This window comes from Lithobates pipiens, unplaced genomic scaffold (assembly GCF_037356315.1).
Source record: "Lithobates pipiens isolate NorthernLeopardFrog02 unplaced genomic scaffold, aLitPip1_a1.2 Scaffold_18, whole genome shotgun sequence".
NCBI lineage: Eukaryota > Metazoa > Chordata > Amphibia > Anura > Ranidae > Lithobates > Lithobates pipiens.
Window position 1 is genome coordinate 119,330,579 of NW_027507758.1, and position 26,114 is coordinate 119,356,692.

The following is a 26,114-nucleotide window of genomic DNA, read 5'->3' on the forward strand; positions in this document are numbered from 1 at the left end:
CATGTCTTCTGTAGAATGTGACCTGGTATGGGAGAACCATGGGTCCTGCTTTTTCCCAATGACAGGTATATTTAGGGACCCCTCCACACTGTCTCTGATTTTTTTGCATTGCACACCTACGGTAAATGTTTTGTTCAGCTTTAGGATTAAACATTAGATCCTCCGATTGGAAGGACTTCTATTTAGGGATCAGTTTCCTTGCTCAAGAAAATATTTTATTTACATTCTTTAGTCAACAGCTTCATCATTGACAGCACTATACAGAACATGCAGTCAGTCCTCCAGAGATTGCTAGGGGTACCTTGAACTGTGGCTGATTGACCTCCCATGTGATGGTTCAACAAATACAGATAAAATACACCATGCTTTGCAATTCAATGATAATTAATAATCAGAAACAGTGCATCATAGCCCATTAATAATCTGCTGAATTCAGTACATAGATTATCCCTTGATAAAGTGCTCATGCTGTAAGGACAATATTTCAGTGCTTGACCCAAACTGTTCTCAAGGTGCCCAGCATAGATGTACACTCACTGCACTGTATGACCACCTATCTCTAGTGTGGTCAGCTGTGCTTTTAGAGGGATATTCCTCTTGGAGGCATCAATACATATGGGACCCCACAATCTTGTTTCCTCAAATAGTCACTTATAGGGGAGGACACAAAAGGAAAGGGAGTAAAACCGTCAGTTTAAAAGATTTGACAAAAAGGATAAACAATATACACTCACATGTTGTGGTGCCATAAACCTGGCACCTGGTGTGTGCAGCATATGTATTAGCAGCAAGGCATCCAATGTCGGTATTGCAATGTGACTTGGGCCGATGCCTAGAGGGAACATATGTGGAAGTGTGTCGCGATCAAGTCTTGACACGTTTCGATTAATCAGAGGGTACTCATCAGGAAGCTCTAATTCCACCATTGTTTTTATTGTTGGTATGTATACCCTTTCGGGCACTAATCCAATTAGCCAAATTCAGACAAATAGTTATACATGCCGCACACATTGGGTTTCAAAAATCCTGAACCACAACACAAGTATTACATATAAATTAAAACATTCCTAGTTCATCATGCACTAGAGATAGGTGGTCATACAGTGCAGTGAGTGTACATCTTTGTGGGGCACCTTCAGCACAGTTGGAGTCAAGCTCTGGAATATTGTCCACAGAGCACAAGCATTTTACCAGGGGATAATATGTGTACTGAATTCAGCAGATTATTAAAGAACTATGATGCACCATGTTTGATTATTGATTATCAATTAATTGCCCAGCACAGTGTATGTTATCTGTATTAAACTATATTGCACATTGCATACATTCCCACTGCAGGTAATATTTTTTATATATATATATATATATATATATATATATATATATATATATATATATATATATATATATATATATATATAAAATGCACACACACACACACACACACACACGAGTAAATGCAACCCTTACATTTTTGTAAATATTTTAGTTTATCATTTTCATGTGACAACACTAAAGAAATTACAGTTTGCTAAAATGTAAAGCAGTGAGTGTATAGCTTGTATAACAGTGTAAATTTGCTGTCCCCTCAAAATAACTCAACACACAACTATTAATGTCTAAACTGCTGGGAATAAAAGCGAGTACACCCCTAAGTGGAAATGTCCAAATAGGGCCCGTTAGCCATTTTCCCTCCCCAATGTCATGTGACTCAGTGTTACAAGGTCTCAGGTGTGAATTGGGAGCAGGTGTGTTAAATGTGGTGTTATTGCTCTCACTCTCTCATACTATTCACTGGAAGTTCAATATGACACCCTGTTGGATTGAATTCATATACGGTAATACTTCTGGTATTTGTTCATGATTGAGATAGTCACTTAGCCTCAGTTGAATGAAGCACGTGAAAGCTTTGTAATCAAGAGAACAATAACTTGGCTCATACCCATCTGCTGTGATATGTGTGATTGCAGGCTTCAAAGGGAATAAGGGCTAGCTAGACGGCTCATGGTTAGAGACACTGATCATAGTGGACAATACAGCATGCTTCCTGAAGAATGGGCATACATGTGAAGGATTACCTCTTGGCAAAATCTATTGGATGGAAGGCAAATGGGGGTGGCTACGAGTGGGCGTGTATGTTTGAATGAAAAGGCTCACACACAGACAATGCTCGCTCTCTGTTTGCTGCAAGAGCCTGCCATGTGTTTCTGCTGACATGATGATTCGGCCATCTCGAGGCCTAATCTGGGTGATGGCTCCGGCCTAAACCTCATGGTGAAGGCCCTCTCCTGGTCTGAGCCTAGCCGATGCAGCAAAGCCTCACGGAGGATCGTGTGATAAGTATCTTTCATATTCTTGTATTATATGTTCTGATTGTAAGCTTTGTGATATTGTAATGTCTTTTTTAATACTTTATGTTAGCTTTCCTAATTTCTTGGGAAATAAATAAGATAGTGTTTTACTAGCAGCAGTGTGTGTGTTTTCATAAGAAACTTTATATCAGTGTGCCTAGTAGGGTTTTATAAACTAGATAACTATGGGAAGAGACAAGTTAATAATAGTTTGTAGAGTACGTAATGTCCTTCACACCCCATGGCAAAGAACTCTCTGAGGATCTGAAAAAAAGAATTGTTGCTCTACATAAAGATGGCCTAGGCTATCCTGACACTGAGCCGCAGCACAGTGGCAAAGACCATACAGTGGTTAACAGGACAGGTCCCACTCAGAACAGGCCTCACGATGGTCGATCAAAAAAGTTTAGTGCACCAGAGGTTGTCTTTGGGAAATAGATGTATGAGTTCTGCCAGCATTGCTGCAGAGGTTGAAGGAGTGGGGGATCAGCCTGTCAGTGATCAGACCATACACCGCACACTGCATCAAATTGGTCTGCAAGGCTGTCATCCCAGGAGGAAGCCTCTTCTAAAGATGATGCACAAGAACGCCCGCAAACAATTTGCTGAAGACAAACAAACTAAGGACATGGATTACTGGAACCATGTCTTGTGGTAACAAAAAGAAAAAAAAAGGAATTCAAAGAAAACCTGTGGTCGGACTTTAAAGGCACAACAAACACTGGGAGTACAAAAAAATGACACATATACAAATAAGAATCGATACATGATGTGAGCCCTAATGCGTCTACGCTTTTCGTTGTACACTTCTTCAGGATATATTTGAGGTTCAGAAATTGCAAAGAGAAGGATCTCACTATCTTGCAGGAGGATAACATAAATACGTGTTCGTCAATCAGTGATTAGACAGAAAATGGTTTCCAATAAAGCGAAACATATGAAAAAACTCAGGGGCAACGCAGCTCAATACCGCCAAAACCTATAGAGGCCACCTGTGAGCTGATCATCAAAATCTTATTGAACAGGGGATATTAGATGGGAGATATTGTATGCTGTGTATCATGATGAATAGATCAAAAAAGATCCTTAAATCACAAAAAAGACCACAGATAGAAGCCTAAATATTTATCCAATATGGTGGCCACGGATCCCAGCTAGCATCATCCCAAATAAGTATATGGTGGCATCACAAAAATCCCCTGGGAGAGAGTGAGAGTTGTTCACTCTCTCCCTGGGGATCCCTGGGAGAGAGTGAGGCCGCGTACACACGCGGGGACTGTTCGCCCAACTTTGTCCGCTGAACAGTGTTTCGGCAAACAGTCCGCTCGTGTGTGGGCTTTCAGCGGACAGTTTCAGCGAACAGTCCGCTGAACAAGGTTTTTCGGAAATTCCGAAAAACTGTCTGCTGAAACCTTGTTTCAGCGAACAGTCCCCTCGTGTGTAGGCTTGTTCGTCAAACTAAGTTCCGCGCATGCTCAGAAAGGATTTACACGCCGAAAGTTATAATGCAGTGTATAGGACGTCGTATTTTTCGTCCCGTCGTACGTGCCGTTCACGTCATCGCGCACGGTTTCAGCAAACTGTTCGTCCGTCGTGTGTGGCCATGTCCGTCCATGCTAATTTTGAGCGGACTGTTTGCCGAAACTGTTTGACGGACAAAGTTGGGCGAACAGTCCCCGCGTGTGTACGCGGCCTGAGAGTTGTTCACTCTCTCCCTCGGGATTTTTGTGATAGCACCATATACTTATTTGGGATGATGCTAGCTGGCATCTGGATCCAACATATTGGATAAATAGTTAGGCTTCCATCTATGGTCTTTTTTGTGACTTAAGGATCTTTTTTGATCTATTCATCATGGTCCACGGCATTCAATATCTCCCATCTAATATTCCCTGTTCAATAAGATTTTGATCTGCTCACAATATTTTATGTCACACTGTATTTGCCCAGTGGTCTTTCAAATGCAATTTTTGGGGAAAAAATTCACTTCAATTAAAAAAAAAAAAAAAACCACGAAACAGTAAAGTTAGCCCAATTTTTTTTTTGTTTTAATGTGAAAGATGTTACGCCACAAGAATCGTGAAAGAATCGTGATCTATCTTCTAAGCAAAAAAATTGTGATTCTCATTTTAGCCAGAATCGTGCAGCTCTAATATATATATATATATATATATACACCTATATACGCACACACATACACAGACCGTCTTGTATATATCTCCACTGCATTCAGTTTAGCTATATCTGACTGTAGGCCGTTCCTGGTGTACTTTTTCTAATATACTTCAGGCAGGCAGGTTATTCAGTTAGCTGCAGTATTTGCAGTATTCTATTTATATATACACACACATACATATGCACCCCCCTGATAGTAAGTGATCCAAGGCCAGAAATAGCAGTCTTTGCTTTACTGGGTCCCTGGGGATACTTGACCTTAGAAAGCGAGAAGGTGGAATCTCCTGAAACTCTAGCTTGTAGCCCAGAGATACAGAAGAGATCACCCACTTGTCCTGGATCTCTTCCCGCCAGGCTTCCGCAAACTGCCGAAGCCTTCCCCCCACTCGGCCGCCCCTTCACAAGGAAGCTTTTGGGCTCTGCTTGGCAGGCTTTCACCCCCAAGTCTCTTTCTGCCCCTGGGCTCGGCCCTGAACCTTTCCTGTAGAGGATGGTTGAGAAGGCCGTCGCCACTGCTTAGAGCTTGATGCTCCGGGAGAGAGAGAACGCCTAAAAGATGGACGTTTGTTCCTTTTGACTGGAAGGAGAGTAGATTTACCCCCTGAAATTTTTTGGACGAATTTGTCGAATTCTTCTCCAAACAAACGTTCCCCTTTAAACGGGAACCCAGTCAAATGCTTCTTGCATGATAGCTCAGCTGCCCAATTCTTTAGCCATAGGGCCCTTTGCATGTGTACCAACAGGAGAGACAAACGAGATGCTTGCTGGACAGAATCCAAAATCGCATCAATCATAAAACACAGAATTTGAGGTATTTCTGCATAATTCTCCACTTCCTCACTGGGAAGGAGGCCAGGCATCTGCTTAACCTGTTCCTTGAGGAACTGACACAACCCCACGGCTGCGACTGTAGGTTGCACTACAGCGCCAGTCATGGAAAAGGAGGCTTTTAATAATGTTTCCAACCTCTTATCAGTTGGATCTTTAAATACCTGAGCATTACCCAATGGACAGGTCAGGTTTTTATTCACGCAAGAAAACAGCCGCATCGACAGATGAGACCCCCCATTTCTTGGTGAAACTTTCCTCCAGAGGATAATGCATAGAAAACCTTTTAGGAGGAGCAAACAGTTTATCGGGATGTCCTCAATCCTCATACATCAATTTATCCATTAAGGGATGAACTGGAAAGGAAAAAGCAGTCTGTGGGATTTTCCTGACTCCCAGGGAAGAAACAGAGGACGTAGCGACTTCAGCAGCAGGCATTCTGAATGTGGTACGCACCAATTCAGTATAATACTGCACCTGCTTTCTGAGCGCCTGGGAGGAGGGGACTCCCTCCTCTTCCTCTGATTCCTCCGACTGCTCAAGATCCCTGTCCCAAGATAGGGATCTCTCCTCATTGTCAGAAGAATCATCTGAAAGAGGAATCTCAGCAGAGGGAGGGGATCTACCCCTTTTCCTGCTATCTTTCAGGGAAGCAGAAATAAAATTCATGATTCTCCCTTCAAACCCCTCCAATGTAGCCCTCAGTGACGTATACCGGGGCTGAGACATTAGGAGAGGCTGCAAAACCTGTTAGGGGCACTGACTCATCCTGTGAGGCTGGCTCCAGTCTTGCAGGGGGGGATGGTAACTTACAGGCATTTTTAGAACCCCTGGACCTAGGCGGTGATTTACCAGTGCCCTTGTTACCTCCCCCTGAGACCCTCTTACGAGGAGACATAGTCCTAAGCTACAAAGCAGAGGTACTAATACAAAGTGCAATCACTGATGTGCTAAAAGTCTCACAATAACATATATATGCTTAATACTGCACAACCTGATGCTGAGTAGGTGTCTAAGGTTTGCCTGGATCCAATCCCCTGGGATGCTTACTGCCCACAGCTCCCGTGTCTCTCACTTACAGTCCCCTGACGCTCTGGGCTTTTAAAACTGCCGCCTGCGCCGTACAGCGCTGTGCACATCAACGTGCACTGCTCACAAGCACACTTCCCCCTCCTCCATTAGCCCGGGAGCGCGCTCGGCGCGCGTGCACGAGGACTGCCGGAATCCAGGGGGGAAAAGGAATCTCATCAGAGCTGCGTGGGACCCCCAGACTACGTGGGACCCCTGTATTAACTTATTGTGGCAGGGACTGCAGTGGAGACGTGAGACCTCTGGAGAACCAGGCTTCACTGAGCGTGTGTACTGAAAGGCATGTAAGTATGCATCAGGCTGCTCTTACTCCCTCTAGTGGTGGAAACCAGGTAAGACATACAACTACTCAAATGAAGAAATCCATCATATAATTATATATAGGATTAACTTCCCTTACCTGTCCTCGCCGCAGGAATTGCTGAAAACAGACAGATTCCAGCCTTCACCCATCACGGCGGTCAGTGTTTGCCAACCTTCAGGTTTTTCTGGGGTTCTTTCTCAGAAGAACCTCCTACCTGGAACTTGTAAAAGACTCTGCCAGAAACTTTCGTGCCACATATGTAAAGAGTACACCAAGTCTGGTTTTCCCAGCGCCCAGTCTTCCAATAGGAGAGGACTTACAGGCCAAACCATACCATCTTGGGAGTCAAATATCGGCCCGAGATATGGATCCGGATTGTTGTAGCCCTTAGGCCCCCGCAGGGACCTGCACAGAGCTTTCTTCATAGCACATGTTTTACGTGACCAACCACCATAGACACTGGCGAAAAAACTGAGGTGCCTCCCATATGGGAGGGGTTATATAGGGGAGGAATTCTCCTTAATTGGGGTTAACCAGTGTCCAATCACCAGAGGTGCCTATATAACCCACTATGTAATGAGCTCCTGTGTCCCGTGATGTATGATCAAGAAATTATATTATATTATATATATATATATATATATATATATATATATATATATATATATATACACATACATACATACATACACACACACACACACACACACACACATATATATACATACATACATACATACCATACACACATATAATATATATTATATATACATATATACATACATATACACATATACACACATACATATACACACACGCACACACACACTGCTGTGAAAAGGTATTTACTCCCTTCCTGACTTTTTATGTTTTTGCATACTTCTCACCACTTACGGTACGCCGCATGCCAATATACATCCTAAGTTTGAATAGGAATATCGTCGTTAAGCTAGCTTTCTTCTTCGGCTGGATGGAAGCATGCTGGAGTTTGTTTTGGGTGCGGGCAAAGTCCATATGCAACCCTTGCACTACATGGGAGAGTGCGGTAATAGTTTGACAGAGGGTTGACAGCAGAGAGACCTCCCTTTCAGACTCCATCGCTGGCTGACTAGTACTGTCATGTACCTGAGAGGAGTCTGAAATTACAAGGTCAGCCTCTCTTGTAACTCCAGCCCAGGTCCCGCTGAGAGTGGAACAGAAGGAGCCGAAGGACAGGAGGCACACGAGCGCCTGCAAATGGAGATGCGGCAATCTGTAGCAGGAAGTTGTAGCTTGTGGCAGGACTGTAGTGGCGGACACTTGATTAGTAGTACTGGGCAGAGCAAGGTGCCATAGCTATAGTTGGTCGTATAGCCATAGTTAGTCCTATAGCTCAAGGTTAGTCGTATAGCCATGCCCTGATGCCTTTTGTCATCTAGGACATCATCTGAGGCCCATCATCGGACACCCTCAGATGATGTCCTAGATGATGAAACGCGTCAGTGCGTGGCTATACCACTAACCTTGAGCTATATCCATTGAGAAGTGAAGCTACTGTTTGAAAAATCGCACAGTTTAGCTGATGTTAAACACCACAATCTATTTAGAAGATATAACAGTGTGTACAGTGCTCTATCTGCTGTTTTAAATTGTAAGTGTACTTGCTACGGGGGGGGACATATGCTCAAATAAACTTTACCAATGGGATTATGCTATGGAGTTGATTTTTTCCCCTCTCCATATGAATGAGTCTACTTGAGCATTGTTCCGACCCACCTGCTAGCAACTCACTGCCAGTGTGCGTCTCTGAGGAGAAGCCAGTTAATACGAGAAATCGGTTTACACAAGCTCAGCATTGCCAGATTGTCATATGCCGATTAACCCACTACGGTCCGGTAAGGAGTGAATCTATAGGGGGGGGGGGGGGATTCGTTACCTTAATCTTTTACAAATATCGGAGGCTGTATCAGTTGCATTGTGCTTGGAAAGTGTATGATTAAACCACAGAGCTAACACAGAGAGAACTTTGCCAGACCGTCTACATTTTTTAGGATGAGACTTTTCTTGTATGAGATCTTCTGACCAGTATAGCCAAACGGAATTTGTGGACTTAGCGTGGTTGATTATTACTGGGGCTTACAGCGCTGCCATCACACATTTTCGGTTGTGTGTATAGTTTAATAACCAATCAGCAGAACTGGTAACTGCAAGGAGGAACAGGATGAGCACTGGCAGATCCCAAAATGACCTCCAGCAGGCCACTGGTTTGAATGTCTCTGACCAATCAGAAACAGACTTCATGAGGGTGGCATAAGGGCCTGAATCCTCTAGTGGGCCCTGTGCTCACTGCCCGGCAAAATGGAGTTTGATTGACATTTGCCATTGAACACCAGAATTGCCAGGTCCTCCACTGGCGCCCTGTGCTTTTCATAGATGAGAGCAGGTTCACCCTGAGCACATGCGACATACGTAATAGGGTCTGGAGAACGTTATGCTGCCTGTAACATCACTCAGCATGACTGGTTTGGTGGTGGGTCAGTGATGGTCTGGGAGGCATATCCATAGAGGGACGCACAGACCTCTACAAGCTAGACAATGGCACCCTGACTGCCATTAGGTATCGAGATGAAATCCTTGGACACATTGTCAGACCCTAGGCTGGTACTGTGGGTCCTGGGTTCCTCCTGGTGCATGACAATGCCTGGCCTCATGTGGCGAGAGTATGCAGAAAGTTCCTGGAGGTTTAAAGCTATTGATACCACTGAACGGCCCCCACGCTCACCTGATCTAAAATAGAACACCTCTGGGACACTATGTGTCGGTCCATTTGATGCTGCCAGGTTGCATCGCAGTCTGGTCAGGAGCTCAGTGATGCCTTGGAAATACCTCAGGACACCATCTGTCGTCTCATTAGGAGCATGCCCCAACGTTATCAGGCATGTATGCAAGCACCCGGGGACCACACAAACTACCAAGTACCATTTTGAGTTGCTGCAATGAAATTTAAGCAAAATAGACTAGCCTGCTGCATTTTTTTCACTTTGATTTTCTGTGTTTTTGAGTTCAGCCCTCTGTAGGTTGATCATTTTCATTTCCATCAAATGATGTGGCATCCTTTTGTTCCTAACACATTACCCAGTCCATATCGGTATAGATATCCAGCATGATAGTTTTCCCCATTGAGATCCTATGCATTTCCAAAGTGTTATATATATATATATATATATATATATATATATACACACACACATACACACACACATATATACACACACACATATATACATACATACATTTTTCACAGTATATCTTTGGCGCAAAGTTTATTGCTCCCATCTGATGGTGCCTGCAAAATTCTGCGATTAACACAACTTAGCAGAACCAACTGCATGAAACCAAAGATCTTTTTGGCTGTCTGCAGACGTTGCAGTCAGACCACCACTGGAAGGAGTGTATTCTTCCCACTATCCACCACTATAAGGGGCATTTTACCCACTGACCAACAATGAATTGGTTTAAGCAGGGGTTCCTTAAGACTTGAAAATTGTATTCCTTTGGGGCAAAAAAGATTAGAAAGGATGCCCTAATGAATTTAAAAGTGTTCTGTACCTCTTAGCCCTTGTACAAACGGTCAGAGTTTCCGTCGGAGTATCCGACGGACCAAGTTTTCCAACTTGTTGGTAAAATTTTCAGACAAAATGCTCCGATCGGACATACTCCAATCATGTGTAGAGAATTCCGATCGGACAAAGTGCCACGCATGCTCAGATCAAATTCCTACATTAAAGCTATTGGCTACTAGCCTGAACGTAGTCCTGTCATAACGTAATAACGTCATCACGTTCTGAACGATCGGATTTTCCGACAACTTTGTCCGACCGTGTGTATGCAACAGTTTCGGGCAAAATCCGACAGATTTGGTTGTCGGAATGTCCGACCGTGTGTACAAGGGCTTAGATTAAAAAAAGCCATGATAATAATAATAACTGAATAAAAACAATTTAACCACTCAGTTTGTTTTTTGGCTTTCTAATGCTAATTTTCAGCAAGTACAACATGGATTACTTTTATATACTAGATTAAAAGAAAAAGAAAAAAAAAGAAATGAGCATCATCTGTGTAGCAGTAGTAGCTTGGAATGGTACTTTGCCTACTGAAAGCACACTGTACTGCAAACAACATTGCAGATGAGATTTATATGGTACTCAATGTAGCAGGTAGAAGAAAGACAGAATATGTTGGTCCAACTGGCACAAAAGGCTCGGATCACCACTGAGCCCATCATTAGATGAATATGAAGCTCCATTAAAAATAGGGTAACAAAACATTGGTATAACTGAAGCAGGCTTGTGAAACATATACACACCATGCAACAGCATTCAGCGAAAGCTTGCTGGCTTCTATCTTTCCAATAAAATATTCACTATGGTGAAGGAATTACTAATGGTACCGATTCAGTCTTTTACTGGTTATAAAGCACTTGCTTCTCTGTCTCTCAGTGTCACTGTAGTCCACAGAATAATGTAAACTACTGTGCTATTACATCGATCATGAGGCAGCAGAAGAGAACTAGGAAGAAAGCCCAGCACTTGTTTTACTGCAACATGAATATCCTGGCGATTATTCGGCAAAGTGTGGCAAAGAGAAAATGGGGGGGGGGGGGTAATAAAATAATGAATATACAGTATCTGACAAAAGTGAGTAACCCCTCATATTTTTGTAAATATTTTATTATAGCTTTTCATGTGAGAACACTTAAGAAATTACAATTTACTACAATGTAAAGTAGTGAGTATACAGTTTGTATAGCAGTGTAAATGTGCTGTCTCCTCAAAATAACTCACAGCCATTAATGTCTAAACTGCTGGCAACAAGCGAGTACACCACTAAGTGAAAATGTCCAAATTGGGCCTAAAGTGTCAATATTTTGTGTGGTTACCATTATTTTCCATCACTTGCCTTAACCCACTTGGGCATTGAGTTCACCAGAGCTTCACAGGTTGCCACTGGAGTCCTCTTCCACTCAGGGAGCTGGTGGATGTTAGAGACCATGCTCTCCTCCACCTCCCATTTGAGGCTGCCTCACAGATGCTCAATAGGGTTTAGGTCTGGAGACACGTTTGGCCGGTCCATAACCTTTACCCTTAGCTTCTTTAGCACGTCAGTGGTCATCTTCCAATAATCCATGTCTTTAGTCTGCTTGCCTTCAGCAAACTGTTTTCCGGCTTTCTTGTGCATCATCTTTAGAATAAGCTTCTTTCTGGGACAACAGCCATGCAGATCAATTTGATACAGTGTGCAGCGTATGGTCTGGGCACTGACAGGCTGACCCGCCACCCCTTCAACCTCTGCAGCAATGCTGACAGCACTTATACGTCTATTTCCCATCGACAACCTCTGGATATGACGCTGAGCACGTGCACTCAACTTCTTTGGTCGACCATAGTGAGGCCTGTTCTGAGTGTAACCTGTCCTGTTAAACGGCTATATGGTCTTGGCCAATGTGCTGCAGCTCAGTTTCAGGGTCCTGGCAATCTTCTTATAGCCTAGGTTATCTTTATGTAGACCAATAATTCTTTTTTTTCAAATCCTCAGAGAGTTCTTTGCGATGAGGTGCCATGGTGAACTTTCAGTGACCAGTAAGAGAGTGAGAGCGATAACACCACCTTTAACACACCTGCTCCCCATTCACACCCGAGACCTTGTAACATGGAGTTACATGACACCAGGGATGGAAAATGGCTAAATGGGCCCAATTTGGACGTTTTCACTTAGGGGTGTACACAATTTTGTTGCCAGCGGTTTAGACATTAATGGCTGTGTGTTATTTTGAGGGGACAGCAAATTTACACTGTTCTGCAAGCTGTACACTCACTACTTTACATTGTAGCAAAGTGTAATTTCTTCAGTGTTGTCACATGAAAAGATATAATAAAGTATTTACAAAAATGTGATGGGTGTACTCCCTTTTGTGAGATACTGTATACTGTATTTGGCGGCATAGCATAATAGACTGCAACAATTTTTCCTCTCTGTGTTTTTAACTATTACCTCAAAGTGGAATGCCACCATAGAGCATGATGTTCTCAAACAATACAAACATGAAGAAGTGGTCTATGCATTTATTATTGCAGTTGTTTGCTCTTTGATACATCTATATCTATCTTTATGTCCTATTATCTGCTAGTAAGACTTTGACCATCTCTTATTCTGTATCTCCACCCTATTTTATCTCGGTCTTGTTTACACAATGCCAGGATGTATTTGAACTAAAATGCTTTAGAAGACAGCTAATGTGACTTAAATACAGATATGTTCACTGTTTTACCTTTCAAGGCTTTGTAATTGTTCTTGATTTACACCCATTTCCAATACTGCACTGCTAGAAAGGTGACACAGGGTGTTCTTGGTTAAGCACTTAATTTCTTGGCTCAGCAATTTAGCTTCCAATGTCACCTGTCCACTTTGAGCCTACTAACTGGACAGTCAAACAGCATCATCACATCTGTCCAGTGAGATCAACAGAGTAGCATAATAGAAAAATGAATAATAGGGGGCAATGTGTGGTAAAGATAGTCAGGTCCATAAATATTGGGATATCTACACAATTCTAATCTTTTTGTCTCTATACACCACAATGGATTTGAAATTTAACAAGCAAGATGTGCTTTAACTGCAGACTTTCAGCTTTAATTTGAGGGTATTTACATCCAAATCAGGTGAGCAGTGTAGGAATTACAACCGTTTGTATATGTGCCTCCCACTTTTTAAGGGACCAAAAGTAATGGGAAGGATTAACAATCATCCATCAAACTTGCACTTTTTAATACTTGGTTGCAAATCCTTTGCAGTCAATTACAGCTTGAAGTCTGGAATGCATAAACATCACCAGATGCTGAGTTTCATCCCTGGTGATGCTCTGCCAGGCCCCTACTGCAACTGTCTTCAGTTCCTGCTTGTTCTTGGGGCGTTTTCCCTTCAGTTTTGTCTTCAGCAAATGACATACATGCTCGATCAGATTCAGGTCAGGTGATTGACTTGGCCATTGCATACCATCCCACTTCTTTCCTTAAAAAACTCTTTGGTTGCTTTCGCAGTATGCTTCGGGTCATTGTCCATCTGCACTGTGAAGCACCATCCAATGAGTTCTGAAGCTTTTTGCTGAATATGAGCAGATCATATTGCCCGAAACACTTCAGACTTCATTCTGCTGCTTTTGTCAGCAGTCACATTATCAATAAACACAAGAGAACCAGTTCCATTGGCACCTATACATGCCCACGCCATGACACTACCACCACCACCACGCTTCACTGATGAGGTGGTATGCTTTGGATTATGAGCAGTTTCTTTCCTTTTCCATACTCTTCTCTTCCTATCACTCTGGTACAAGTTGATCTTGGCCTCATCTGTCCATAGGATGTTGTTCCAGAACTATGAAGGCTTTTTTTTTAGATGTTGTCTGGCAAACTCTAATCTGGCCTTCCTGTTTTTGAGGCTCACCAATGGTTTACATCTTCTTCTTCATCTCTGGTGAAATTTTCTCTTGATTGTTGACTTTGACACACATACATCTACCTCCTGGAGAGTGTTCTTGATCTGGCCAACTGTTGTGAAGGGTGTTTTCTTCACCAGGGAAATAATTTTTTGGTCTTCCATCACAGTTGTTTTCCATGGTCTTCCATGTCTTTTGGTGGTGCTGAGCTAAAAAAAAAAAAAAAAAGCCTAAAAAGCTCATTTTTAAGGATGTTCCAAACAGTTGATTTGGCCACACCTAATGTTTTTGCTATCTCTCTGATCGGTTTTGTTTTTTCAACCTAGTGATGGCTTTCTTCACTGATAGTGACAGCTCTTTGTATCTCATATTGAGAGTTGACAGCAACAGATTGCAAATGCAAGTAGCACACTTAAAATTAACTCTGGACCTTTTATCTGCTCCTTGTAAATGGGGTAATGAGGGAATAACACACACCTGACCATGGAACAGCTAAGCAGCCAATTGTCCTATTACTTTTGGTCCCTTAAAAAGTGGGAGGCACATATAGAAACTCTTGTAATTTCTACATCGTTCACCTGATTTGGATGTAAATACCCTCAAATTAAAGCCGAAAGTCTGCAGTTAAAGCACGTCTTGTTCGTTTCATCTCAAATCCATTGTGTTGGTGTATAGAGCCAAAAAGATTAGAATTGTGTTGATGTCCCAATATTTATGGACCTGACGGTATGTGCCTTATCTCAAAGACCATATAACATGGAATGTACAATAAAAGTGCAAATAAGGTAACTGCTAACTGTCTGAAATGTGCTATAAAAACGTATATAAATAAATCAATTCAAATATAAAGTGCAACAATAAGTGTACCAATGAAAATTTCTTTTTTTTTCAAATCTTATTTATATGCAAGGCCAAGAAACACGGAAGACAACATCCAGGGATATCAAATACAGAGGATACCATAGTGTCAAACAGGCTGAAATACACATACAACCCATTCCCCTACCAGGGCTAAACTGCATCTCCCTTCTGAAATTGATCTTTCGCTCCAGGATTGTTCCGGGAATTCCGCCTCTTTTTTTCCCCCCCTTTCAGGTTCTGTTATAAAAGCAGAGTAGTCTGGGTACTTGGGGACACCCGTGGGTCCCCTCACACCCACACTAGAAACTATAGGTAAAGGTCAGAGAAGGAAAGAGGGTACAGGAGGAGTAGAGTAGCAAGACAGCTGGGGGAAGACCAGTGGAGGGATGGGAGGGCACATGGAGGCAGCGTGCGCGTATAAATCGGGTTGCAAACCCAGTGGGATAAGACCAGCCGGCAGCATCATGACACATTGACCGTCTGCCTTTCTAAAGTGGGACAGCTCTACACTGAGGTATTGGTTCCCAAAAGGTCCCAGCCCTCATCTGAGAATATAAACATATTCCATAAGGTCCATGTCTTAGTAAATTGTTCATTTTGATGACAAGCTGTAAGGACTAGATCCTCCATTTTTTTGATATCTTCTACTTTTTGGAGCCACGTGCCCACGGTCGGTGATTGCGTGGACCTCCAGTATAAAGGGATGCATGCCTTGGCAGCGTCTAATAGGTGCCGGATCACAGATTTTTTGTAGGTCTTACATGACATGTCAGAGGCGTGCAGTAGGAAAAAAGCTGGGTCGGCTGGAATGGGGCGTTCAGTGAACTTCTGTATTGTATGTTGGACGGTCTTCCAGAACTGGTCCAAAATGGGGCAGCTCCAGAAGATGTGAAGGATCGATCCCGGTCTCTCTGACAGCTCCAAACATCAGAGGATGATGGGAAAATCTTTTGTAATTTTGTGGGGGTATTGTACCACCTGGTGACCAATTTATAGTTGGTCTCCTGCATCTTTGTGCATATCAAGGATCTGTATGTAAAGTGAATGATGTTTTGTTTTTGTCGCGTCGTAAGGGTACACTGCATATCCCTTTCCCATGCGTCGAGGCATTGTGGTCAGTGGCCATTCGGTGATGAAATCAATAATTGGTAAGTGGGAGACAAAGTGTGGGACATGGCGCCCCTTCCGAGCAGTAGTTTTCATATGTGGTCAAGGTTTGGTTGAAATTCGTGGGCGAGGGGATTGATGTGAGAAAGTGGCTGAGTTGGAGAGCCCTCCAGTAGTCCAAACGGGACGGGCCATCTGGGCTCATGAGTTCAGTTGTGGTGGGCCATTTGCCATTCACCAGGAAGTGGGAGGCTTGATAAAAGCCTGAAGCTCTCAAGGAGCAAAAGACGGGATCTGTGTATCCAGGGGAGAACTCTGGAGTCCCTAAGATTGGACGGAGCGGGGAATCTAGCGACATGAGGCAGGCGCGTGTAAGGAGAGACAAACATGTTTTTGTGGTTGTGCCTATTAGGGGGTGATTTTTCACATTTCTGGCACCAGGGCACCCTGTTCAGAGGTATGGCACACTGGGTCTGTTCTAGCTGGGCCCATAATTTAGTGGACAGGTGGCGGTTCCAGTCAATAAGCCTAGTCAGGTGAGTTGCCTGGTAGTATTTGCGGAGATCCGGCACGGCTAGACCTCCATATCGTTTGGGTAGCGATAGTTGTCTTTTATTGAGTCTGGGCCATTTATAAGCCCAAATGAAGTCGAAAAATAGAGCGCTGGTCTGGTCAAAATAACCTGAGGGGATTCGGATCGGGAAGGCTTGTAAGAGGTATAGGAATTTGGGCAGAATGCACATCCTAAAGATATTGCATCTACCGAACCAGGAATGTAACCCTGTGTGCCATTTAGCGAGCAGAGCCCGAACAGATGTCAGAAGTGGGGGGAAATTCAAGGCAAATATCTGAGACATTTTGGGGGGAATGTAAGTGCCCAGGTATTTCAAAGCTGTGTTTGTCCATTTAAATTTAAAACTGGTTTTAAGAGTTGTGAGAGAGCTTGGGGGTACTCCTATACCCATTGCTTCAGACTTGTTGAAATACATTTTCATATTGGAGATATTACCGTATGTCCTAAATTCGTGTAGAAGATTTGGTAGGGAGATCACCGGGTTAGTGAGTGAGAATAGCATATCATCTGCATATGCGGCTATCTTCTGCTGTGAGTCTCACATAATTACCCCTGTTATATCCGGATTAGCGCACACGGTACGCAGGAAGGGTTCCTGTGACAGGGTGAAGAGGAGTAGGGACAGTTGGCACCCTTGGCGTGTCCCGTTCCTGATCCCAAAGGAGTCGGATAGGACACAGTTAGCACGAACACGAGCTGAAGGGTCTTTGTATACTGAATTTATCCAACGCAGCATTGTGTTGCCCAGGCCTATGTGCTCTAAGACGGTGGTCATAAATTGCCAGTTCACCCTGTCAAAGGCCTTCTCTGCGTCCGTGCTTAGGAAGACACAAGGGGTCTTATTTTTGTTTACCACATGTAGGAGGTTCAGGACTTTAATTGTGTTGTCCCTTGCCTCCCTGGTTGGAACAAACCCCACCTGATCCAAGTGAGTAAGTGATGGGAGATACTGTTGGATCCTGACGGATATGATTTTCGTAAAAATATTTAGGTCTGCATTGAGCAGTGAAATCGGCCTATAATTACCAATGAAAAATTCTTATTACAAAAATGTAACAGTGAAAAAGTCCATATTAAAAAAAATAATTATGGTGGTTTAAATCTTGATGGCAGAGAGATAATCCCTCACCATATAACATAAAACAACACCAAGTTCTCAGATATGAAAGCTGCTCACCAGATGGATATAGCCTCTTTAATTAAAAAGATGGTCTAATGCTCTGTAGAAAAATCCTATTAGGAACCTTTAGTTAATGGATGAAGCCTCTGTACTGTGTCCTCCTCTCCTCCAAAATATCTCATAAGGAAACAGAAAGATAAAACATAGCACAATACTGTTTTTTTTTTTATTTAAAAAAATACAAACAAAAGGCGGGGTACCTGCTTACATTGGTGGGTGCCCTAGCCTAGCACTGAGGATAGCCTGCATGAATTGCGATACGAGAGCTGTTCACCGCTGGGCTCATGTCCAAGCTGGCGTGTGTTACACTTGGGCTAGGAGAGAAACTGGAAGCTAGGGACCTGGAAATGGCGTGATTGGAAGCGCTTCGGCGTACGTTTCTTAAGAATTACATCATCAGGAAGTGTAGCGGTCACTAGGCATGCTCACCCTATATGGCTAGGAAGTAACTGATTGTTTGGAGTTACAGGTCTCCAGCCTCCACACATGTGCAAAACAATTCATGCAGTTATCTATCGCTCTCAATCTCTATGCATTAGGTACCCATGCAGAGTATGTAAATCCCACATAGCCCTAAATAATATATTAAACAATTAATTGTATATTAGCACAATAATTGAACATTTCATAATGTGATACATTTAAATTGATATAAAATATACATAAAATTATAAAAAATATTACATAAAAAAAAAAATGGAGCAAATTTATTATTTTATTGAAATACCAAACTAGTCAATGAACGTGGTCTGACTACGTAATTACGTGGTACAAACCAGGATGTCCAATGACATAAATGTATTGGGAACCTTAAAAAAAGTTTTGTTCATCATGGGGCCCTATTTCATTTGTTCATTAGAAAACAGTTTAAATCAAACTCTATGTTCATACCGACAGGCTGCATGGTGCCCAGTTGGTATAACCACGAGTTTCATTTTTCGAAATTGCCTGTTTGGGATATGTACCTCTCCAATGTTTGGATATTCTGTCTATCCCATAGAAGGTCAACAACCGGGGATCCCTGTTTTGGTATAATCTAAAGTGTTTTGACATACCATGTTTAACAAACCCTTTGGCAATGTTGGTAATGTGTTTGTTAATACTAGTAGCCCTTGTACACACGGTCAGAAATTCCGACATCAAAATCCGTCGGATTTTGTCCGAAACTGGTGTTGCATACACACGGTCGGACAAAGTTGTCGGAAAATCCGATCGTTTGTAACGTGATGACGTTATTTCGTTACGACGGGACTACGTTCAGGCTAGTAGCCAATAGCTTTGGTCTAGGAATTTGACCTGAGCATGCGTGGCACTTTGTCCGATTGGAATTCTCTACACATGATTGGAGTATGTCCGATCAGATCATGTTGTCAGAAAATTTTATAGCCCAGCTCTAAAACTTTGTCAGTCAGATATTCCGATGGAAACAGTCCGATGTACAGTAGCCCACACATAGTTGGATTATCCGACAACACGGTCCGATCGGACATTTTCCGTCTGAATGTCCGACCGTGTGTACTTACGGGTTGTCCCCACGTATTGCATTGGGCAAGGGCACTCCAATACGCAAGTTATGTACTCTGTATCACATACGAAAAGTGCATTTTGTGTTCTTGTTAGTTACTGATTGAAACTTGACTATTTTTCTACTTTTCCTTTTTTTGGTTTTACAGGCCCTGCATCTAGTGGAGTAATGGAAGCCTTCTCTGTCAAAAAAAGTGCTCAGTTTTTTGGGGGGATCTAGAACATTGGGTGCTCTTACTTCTTAGTCCTGGGACCCTTCTGTATATAAATGTTGGTTTCGTTGGGAGGAGTGGTTTGAGATCTTTGTCCTTAAAGAGGAAGTAAACCCTGATGGGTTTACTTCCTCTTTCATTCCCTGCAAAGGCAAAGCATAATGGACTACTTACCTGACACAGAAGCCAGCGAAGTCACCGCTGTCCCCTGTAGTCCGGCGCATCCATCTTCTCGGTGGGGTCTCGCAACTCCGCCACTGTCATTCGGTGAAGCCGCGATGACGTCACTCCCGCGCATGCGCACGGGAGCCGACTCGCGCTGCATCTCCGTCATTGAAGATGCCGCGCTTAGTGCGCCTGCGCCGTAGACAGCGGTGCCTGTCTTCAGGAAAATATCTCTTCGACCTACAGGTAAGCCTTAATCTAGGCTTACCTGTAGGTCAAAGTGGTTTGTAAGGGTTTACAACCACTTTAAGAAGGATTGGCCAATGTTTCTTAAAAATTTCCTCAACTTCTCTATACTGTCTATGGAATCTTGTAATAAATGCCAATTCCCCTATAAACTTTCTAGGTTTGTTGTTAGTTAGGAGTGAGTTTCTATCCATATTTAAAAACTTTGTTACTACATTTCTCTAGTTCTTTAGGAGTTTAACCTTTCTCAAAGAACCTAGTGATAAGGCTATCCGATTGGATTTTTAAAATCCTGCAAGATGTCACAATTTCTTCTCGCTCACATAAATTGGCTTTTGGGTATCCCCCTAAGCCATTACGGGTGGTGACAACTTTGTAAAGGCACATAACCATTTATGTCGGTTTCTTTGAAAAATGTTTTGGTAGTTATTTTAATTCTGTTTTTTAGTAAGTACCAGATCTAGATAATTGACTGTGTGGTATTCGGCTGTGAATTTCAAACCATAAATACTTGTATTTTGTATCCTAATAAATGATTCCAGACTCTCTGTGGGACCCTTCCATAGTAACATGATATCAATATATCGCTTGTAAAATAGTAGGCTCTACCACTTTTTGGCATATATAGTTTCTTCTTCCCATTTGTTAAGTACTACATTAGCCACACTGGGGGCATACCGGCCCCCATTGTTACCCCTTTAACCACTTGCCGACCAACTCATGACGATATACGTTGGCAGAATGGCAGGGGCAGGCAAGTAACGTACATGCCTGAGGCGGTCAGCATCATTCTGGGAGCGATCCGTGCTGAGGGGGAGGACACTGATTCATGGCCACTCCCTGGCGTTCTCTCCCGGTGAATGGAATCCTTCCCCTGCTTCTGTAATGTAAACAGAAGCAGCGGAAATGATGTAATCTCTCCTCATGGAGCCTTTTCGTCCTGGCTTCCGAAGAGAGAAGACATCAATGTGAGTTACAACAACACTACACTTACAGTAGAACATGCAAGCATGCTTTTCAACCGTCGATCACCCCCCTGCACCCACTGTCACAGTGACACCAATAGCGTTTTTTTTTTTTACCGATTACTGCATTGGAGAATTGTGACTGTTATAAGTGGTAGGGCAGTTAGGGTTAGCCCCCTTTAGGCCCCCTAACCCCCCCCAATAAAAGTTTAACCCCGTGATCAACCCCCTTTCGCCAGTGTCACCAAGCAATCGTTTTTTCTGATCACTGTATTAATGTCACAGGTGACGCTAGTTAGGCAGGTAAGTATTTAGGTTCGCCGTCAGCTTTTTATAGTGTCAGGACCCCCCATATACTGCCCAATAAAGGTTTTAACCCCCTGATTGTCCCCTAGTTAAAACTTTCACCAGTGATCACTGTATAACTGTGACGTTGGTTAGTTTGTTTTTTATAGTGTCAGGGCACCCGCCATTTATTACCTAATAAAGGTTTAACCCCCCGATCACCCGGCAGGTGATATAAGTTCGGTTTTAGGGTCTGCATCACCCCAGGCAGTGTTAGGTTAGTGCCAGTACCGCTAAGCCCTTGTACACACGGTCGGAGAATCTGTCGGAATGAGTCTTATTGGACCGTGTCGTCGGATAATACGACTGTGTGTGGTATGCATCAGACTGATTCTGTCCGAATCTCCGTCCGACCCAATTTTCCAACATGTTGGAAATATTTCCCGACCAACTGGGCCGGACAGACCTAATCCGATCATGTGTAGAGCATTTTCATCGGACCAAGTGCCACGCATGCTCAGATCAAATTCCTACATCAAAGCTATTGGCTACTAGCCTGAATGTAGTCCCATCGTAATGAAATTACGTCATCACGTTCTGAAAGATCGGATTTTTCGCCAACTTGGCCCGACCGTGTGTATGCAACAGTTTCGGACACAATCCGTCGGACTAAATCCGACGGATTTGGTTGGCGAAATCTCAGACCGTGTGTACGTGGGCTAACACCCACACACGCAGCATACACCTCCCTTAGCGGTATAGTATCTGAACGGATCGATATCTGATCAGATCTATACTAGTGTCCCCAGCAGTTTAGGGTTCCCAAAAACGCAGTGTTAGCAGGATCAGCTCAGATACCTGCTAGCACCTGCGTTTTGCCCCTCCGGCCCACTCAAGTGCAGTATCGATCAATCATTGTCAGTTACAAAAAACGAAACACACATAACTGCAGCGTTCGCAGAGTCAGGACTGATCAGTGCGATCGCCAACAGTTTTTTTGGTAGCGTTTTGATACAATCGCTAACAGTCAGGAGCTTTTTTACCTGTGAGTCTCACTAGTGTACCATGAAATTTAAAGGCCAAAATGGAAAAAATCGAAGGTACACTAGTGAAGAGGCCTACACATTTCTGAGCATGACAGATAGTGAAGAGGAAGTCACTCATCTGTCAGATTCAGGCTCAGAATACAATCCTGTAGACGACAGCGGCTCCATGACAGATAGCTCTGATGATGGAGTTGTGGTCCCTGCAAGGTCATCCCTACCAGATCCTGATCATCTTCTGTCATTGAGGTGCAAGAACCGCAGGTCCCTCGTATGGAGCAGAGCAGTACTAGTGCCACTCATCCTTCTGGTGAAATGGCAAGCACCAGCGGCCTAGTACAACCTGGTCATAGTCAAATCCAGCACTGAAGTATCACGTGGTAACATGGCGAGTCCCATAAGTGCAGTTTAAGCTGTTGAAGTGGCAAGCACAAGTAGTGTCCCGCTGCCGCCAAGAAGATGAACACAGGCCCATCGTGCCCTTCCTACTGCATTCGCCAATCCTAATTGGGAACCCACCACTTCTGCAGCACCCGTACTTCCCCCATTCACTGGCCAACCTGGCATTCAGGTGGAAACAGTTGATTTTACATCACTTGATTTTTATTCGCTGTTTTTCACCGAAGATCTTCATTGTGGACCAAAGCAATTTGTACGCTGGTCAACACATCGCCACTATTCCCCAGTCCTCCCTTGCCAGAGATTGGACACCAATTACGGTTTCCGAATTTAAGCTCTTTCTGGGCCTTTCCCTCAACATGGGCATAACCAAAAAGAGCGAGTCACGGTCATATTGGTCCACTGACCCAATTCACTATATGCCCTTGTTCTCTGCTTCCAAGAAAAAACATTTAAAAAAAGGGCATAAATTTCATTAGGGTACAGCATTGCACGACTGTGCAATTAGCAGTTAGAGCGATGCAGTGCCAAATTGTAAAAAGTGCTCTGTCAGGAACGGGGTAAAACCTTCCGGGGCTGAAGTGGTTAATCTGTTTAAAATTGTGGTTGTGAAACCAGAAATAATTGTTACCCATCGCTATTTTTAGCCCTTCAATCAAAAAATTGATTTGCACCCTTTTAAGTGAAGATTGATTTTTTAGAGACCATTTTACTGCTTTCAGGCCACCATTTTAGTTGATATTGGTATACTACGATTCAATATTGACTGTATCCAATATGGTATTAGGGGTGACTTCGATTTTTGTAGCATGTTAATTAGTTCTCTACTATCCTTAAGATAAGATTTTCCTTGTGTGACCAATGGTTTCAGATAGATGTGCAGATACACCCCCACTCTGGAATACAGGGAATCAATTCCACTGATGATGGGCCTACCAGTTGGATGATCTCTGGATTTGTGCACTTTTGGGATTATATACATCACTGGTAGTCTAGGGGTTTGTGGGATCAGATATTTTGCTTCTTTTTTATTTAAAATTTTTGTTTGGATGCCTTTATTTACCCACTCAATAAGTTCCAATTTTAGTTTGATTGTGGGATCTGATTTTAACGTTTTATATGTGATATCGTCTGAAAGTAATCCAAGTACCTCCTGGTTGTAATCTTCCTTGGTGATTATTACCAACCCTCCCCCTTCATCTGTCGGTCTCACTACAATGTCTCTCTTTTTTTCTAATCGTTTGATTCCTTCTCATATTCGTTTATTTTCTTTATTTTCAATTGTTTGACCTCATCTTGAATTAGGGGTTTAAACACCTCCGGACCAGCCACCGCAGTTTTACTGTGGCAAGTTAGCTAGGCTGGGCAAACTGACGTTACCTTACGTCACTTTCCTTTTGGCCACTAGAGCTAAGGCTGGCCATAGAGGAGACTTTTTTTTTTCAAAGGTTTGAATAAAAAAAAAAAAAAAAATAATTGAGCTGATACCCCCATTCACACATTTTAGATGGATGGGGGAATCCTCCCTTCTGTGTCCTTGTATTCTGACTTCCCCGCCATCAGAATACATTGATCAGTGCTGTCGGCTATAGCTGGTGGTTCTGATTGAGTGGGGAAAATCTGACAGGGCAGTTGTAGAGAAGCAATCAGTGGATAGACTTCTGTACAACCCAATTTGGCCGGTCCCTGCTGAACCAGCTGAATTTCGATCCATGTAGAGTATGGCTGGCTTTAGTTACAGTGATTGCTAGCATGAAAACATGAATATGACTAGACCCTTATTTTTTAATCAAGGGATTATATGGCACGCAGATAAAAGACAGTAAAATAGAGTCCCTATCAAGATAGAAATATGTGAGCTGTCATTTTGAACTTGGTTTTGACCTACAAGCTCAAGTGCCGTCATCCAGTCTTCCTTCATTAGTTGGTGAGCCACTAAACTAGAACAATGGGTATAACAGATGTCAGCACAGCCTATATGCTCAAACGTTTTTGGTACCACACATAAGCTTCTCCTACTGAATGGTCTGAAATACCCTTTGTGGTTGGCCATGTTGGCAATATCTATGATCAACAGATTCAATTCTCCAATCAACTTTTGTTGAAAAAGTCAGGCAGAAGATTCTTGGCTAAACAGTGTCTGCTTCCAATTAGAGGATGTCAATGTCTGTATATTCCGACAACCAGTGGCGCTGTCGCTATTATGTGAATTGGGTCTAAGTGTATGGCCAGCCTAAATGGCAAAGGAAGAACACACGTCTACAAAAACAAAGCACCAACTTCCTATCCTAAAAGATTCTCTGTAAGAGCTGTTACAAGGTAGGCGTGTGTCACAGATAGAACAAATATGTGATTTTTAAGATGTCTTCATTTTCGATTAAATAAGCAATTTTAAGAAATTTCAGTTAATATGATTTTTAAACAACAGTATCAATATTGTGTTAAATTACTCATAAACCTGTCCTTACTCTCAGTAGGTCTTATTCTAGTCTATGAATAACTGTATTTTCATTACTTATTTCCAAAGTGTAGCTTGGAAAAATTCTTCCAAGTATTGCCGCTTTATCTCAGATATGAAACAATCTTCTATATCCAGTTGTATAGTATGTGCGGAGATATAAAGTCCAGTCATACTACATGGGTCTCATCATTGTAACCGCTTCATGTCAAACTGCTCAGTGGATGTTCTACTTGGAATTGTTATTGCAACTGGAATGTATTACTTACATCCAGGGTAGGAATATTTACGATCATTTCTTTTGGTTGTACACAAGAAATTACCTTTAGGGCAATTTTAAATGGACATTTCTAGTGCTGTGTCAAAATGATTGCGGACTGCCATGTCATAACATGAGATCCATTAGCACACTGTCAGACCAACAAGTTAGAAGATCATTCTCTTCTTACTTCGAAGCAACATCTTAGGATGGCATGTATCATACCAGTGAAAGATACTGTGTGATGCACTCCTGTCACATATTGCATTTACAATACTCCAAAGATTTCACAGAGCTAGGGAAGGCATGTGTTGAAAGCACTGGAAGTTTTTTTTTTTGTTTTTTTTAAACTGAAATTATAGTCTAACGCTGGCCATACACCTATAGATTATCTGCAGATTTTCTATGGTTAGATGGAAAAAGTGGGAGATTCCTCCATCTACACAGTTTAGCAAACATGGAGAAATCTGTTGCACTTTTTCCATCTAACCATAGAAAATCTGCAGATAATCTATAGGTGTATGGCCAGCTTAAAAGTACCTGTGACCTCACCTTAGAGGTCACCGGTCACCTAACAGGTTGGAGATTTACCAAGCGAAACACCTAGTCAGATCA

At 42.7% G+C, this 26,114-nt stretch overlaps 1 protein-coding gene across 1 annotated transcript in view; it reads right to left on the reverse strand.

Annotated features, from left to right (window-relative positions):
• Window positions 1-26,114, reverse strand: part of FANCL (FA complementation group L) — a 188,751-nt gene that overhangs the window by 45,317 nt on the left and 117,320 nt on the right. The window lies entirely within an intron of this gene.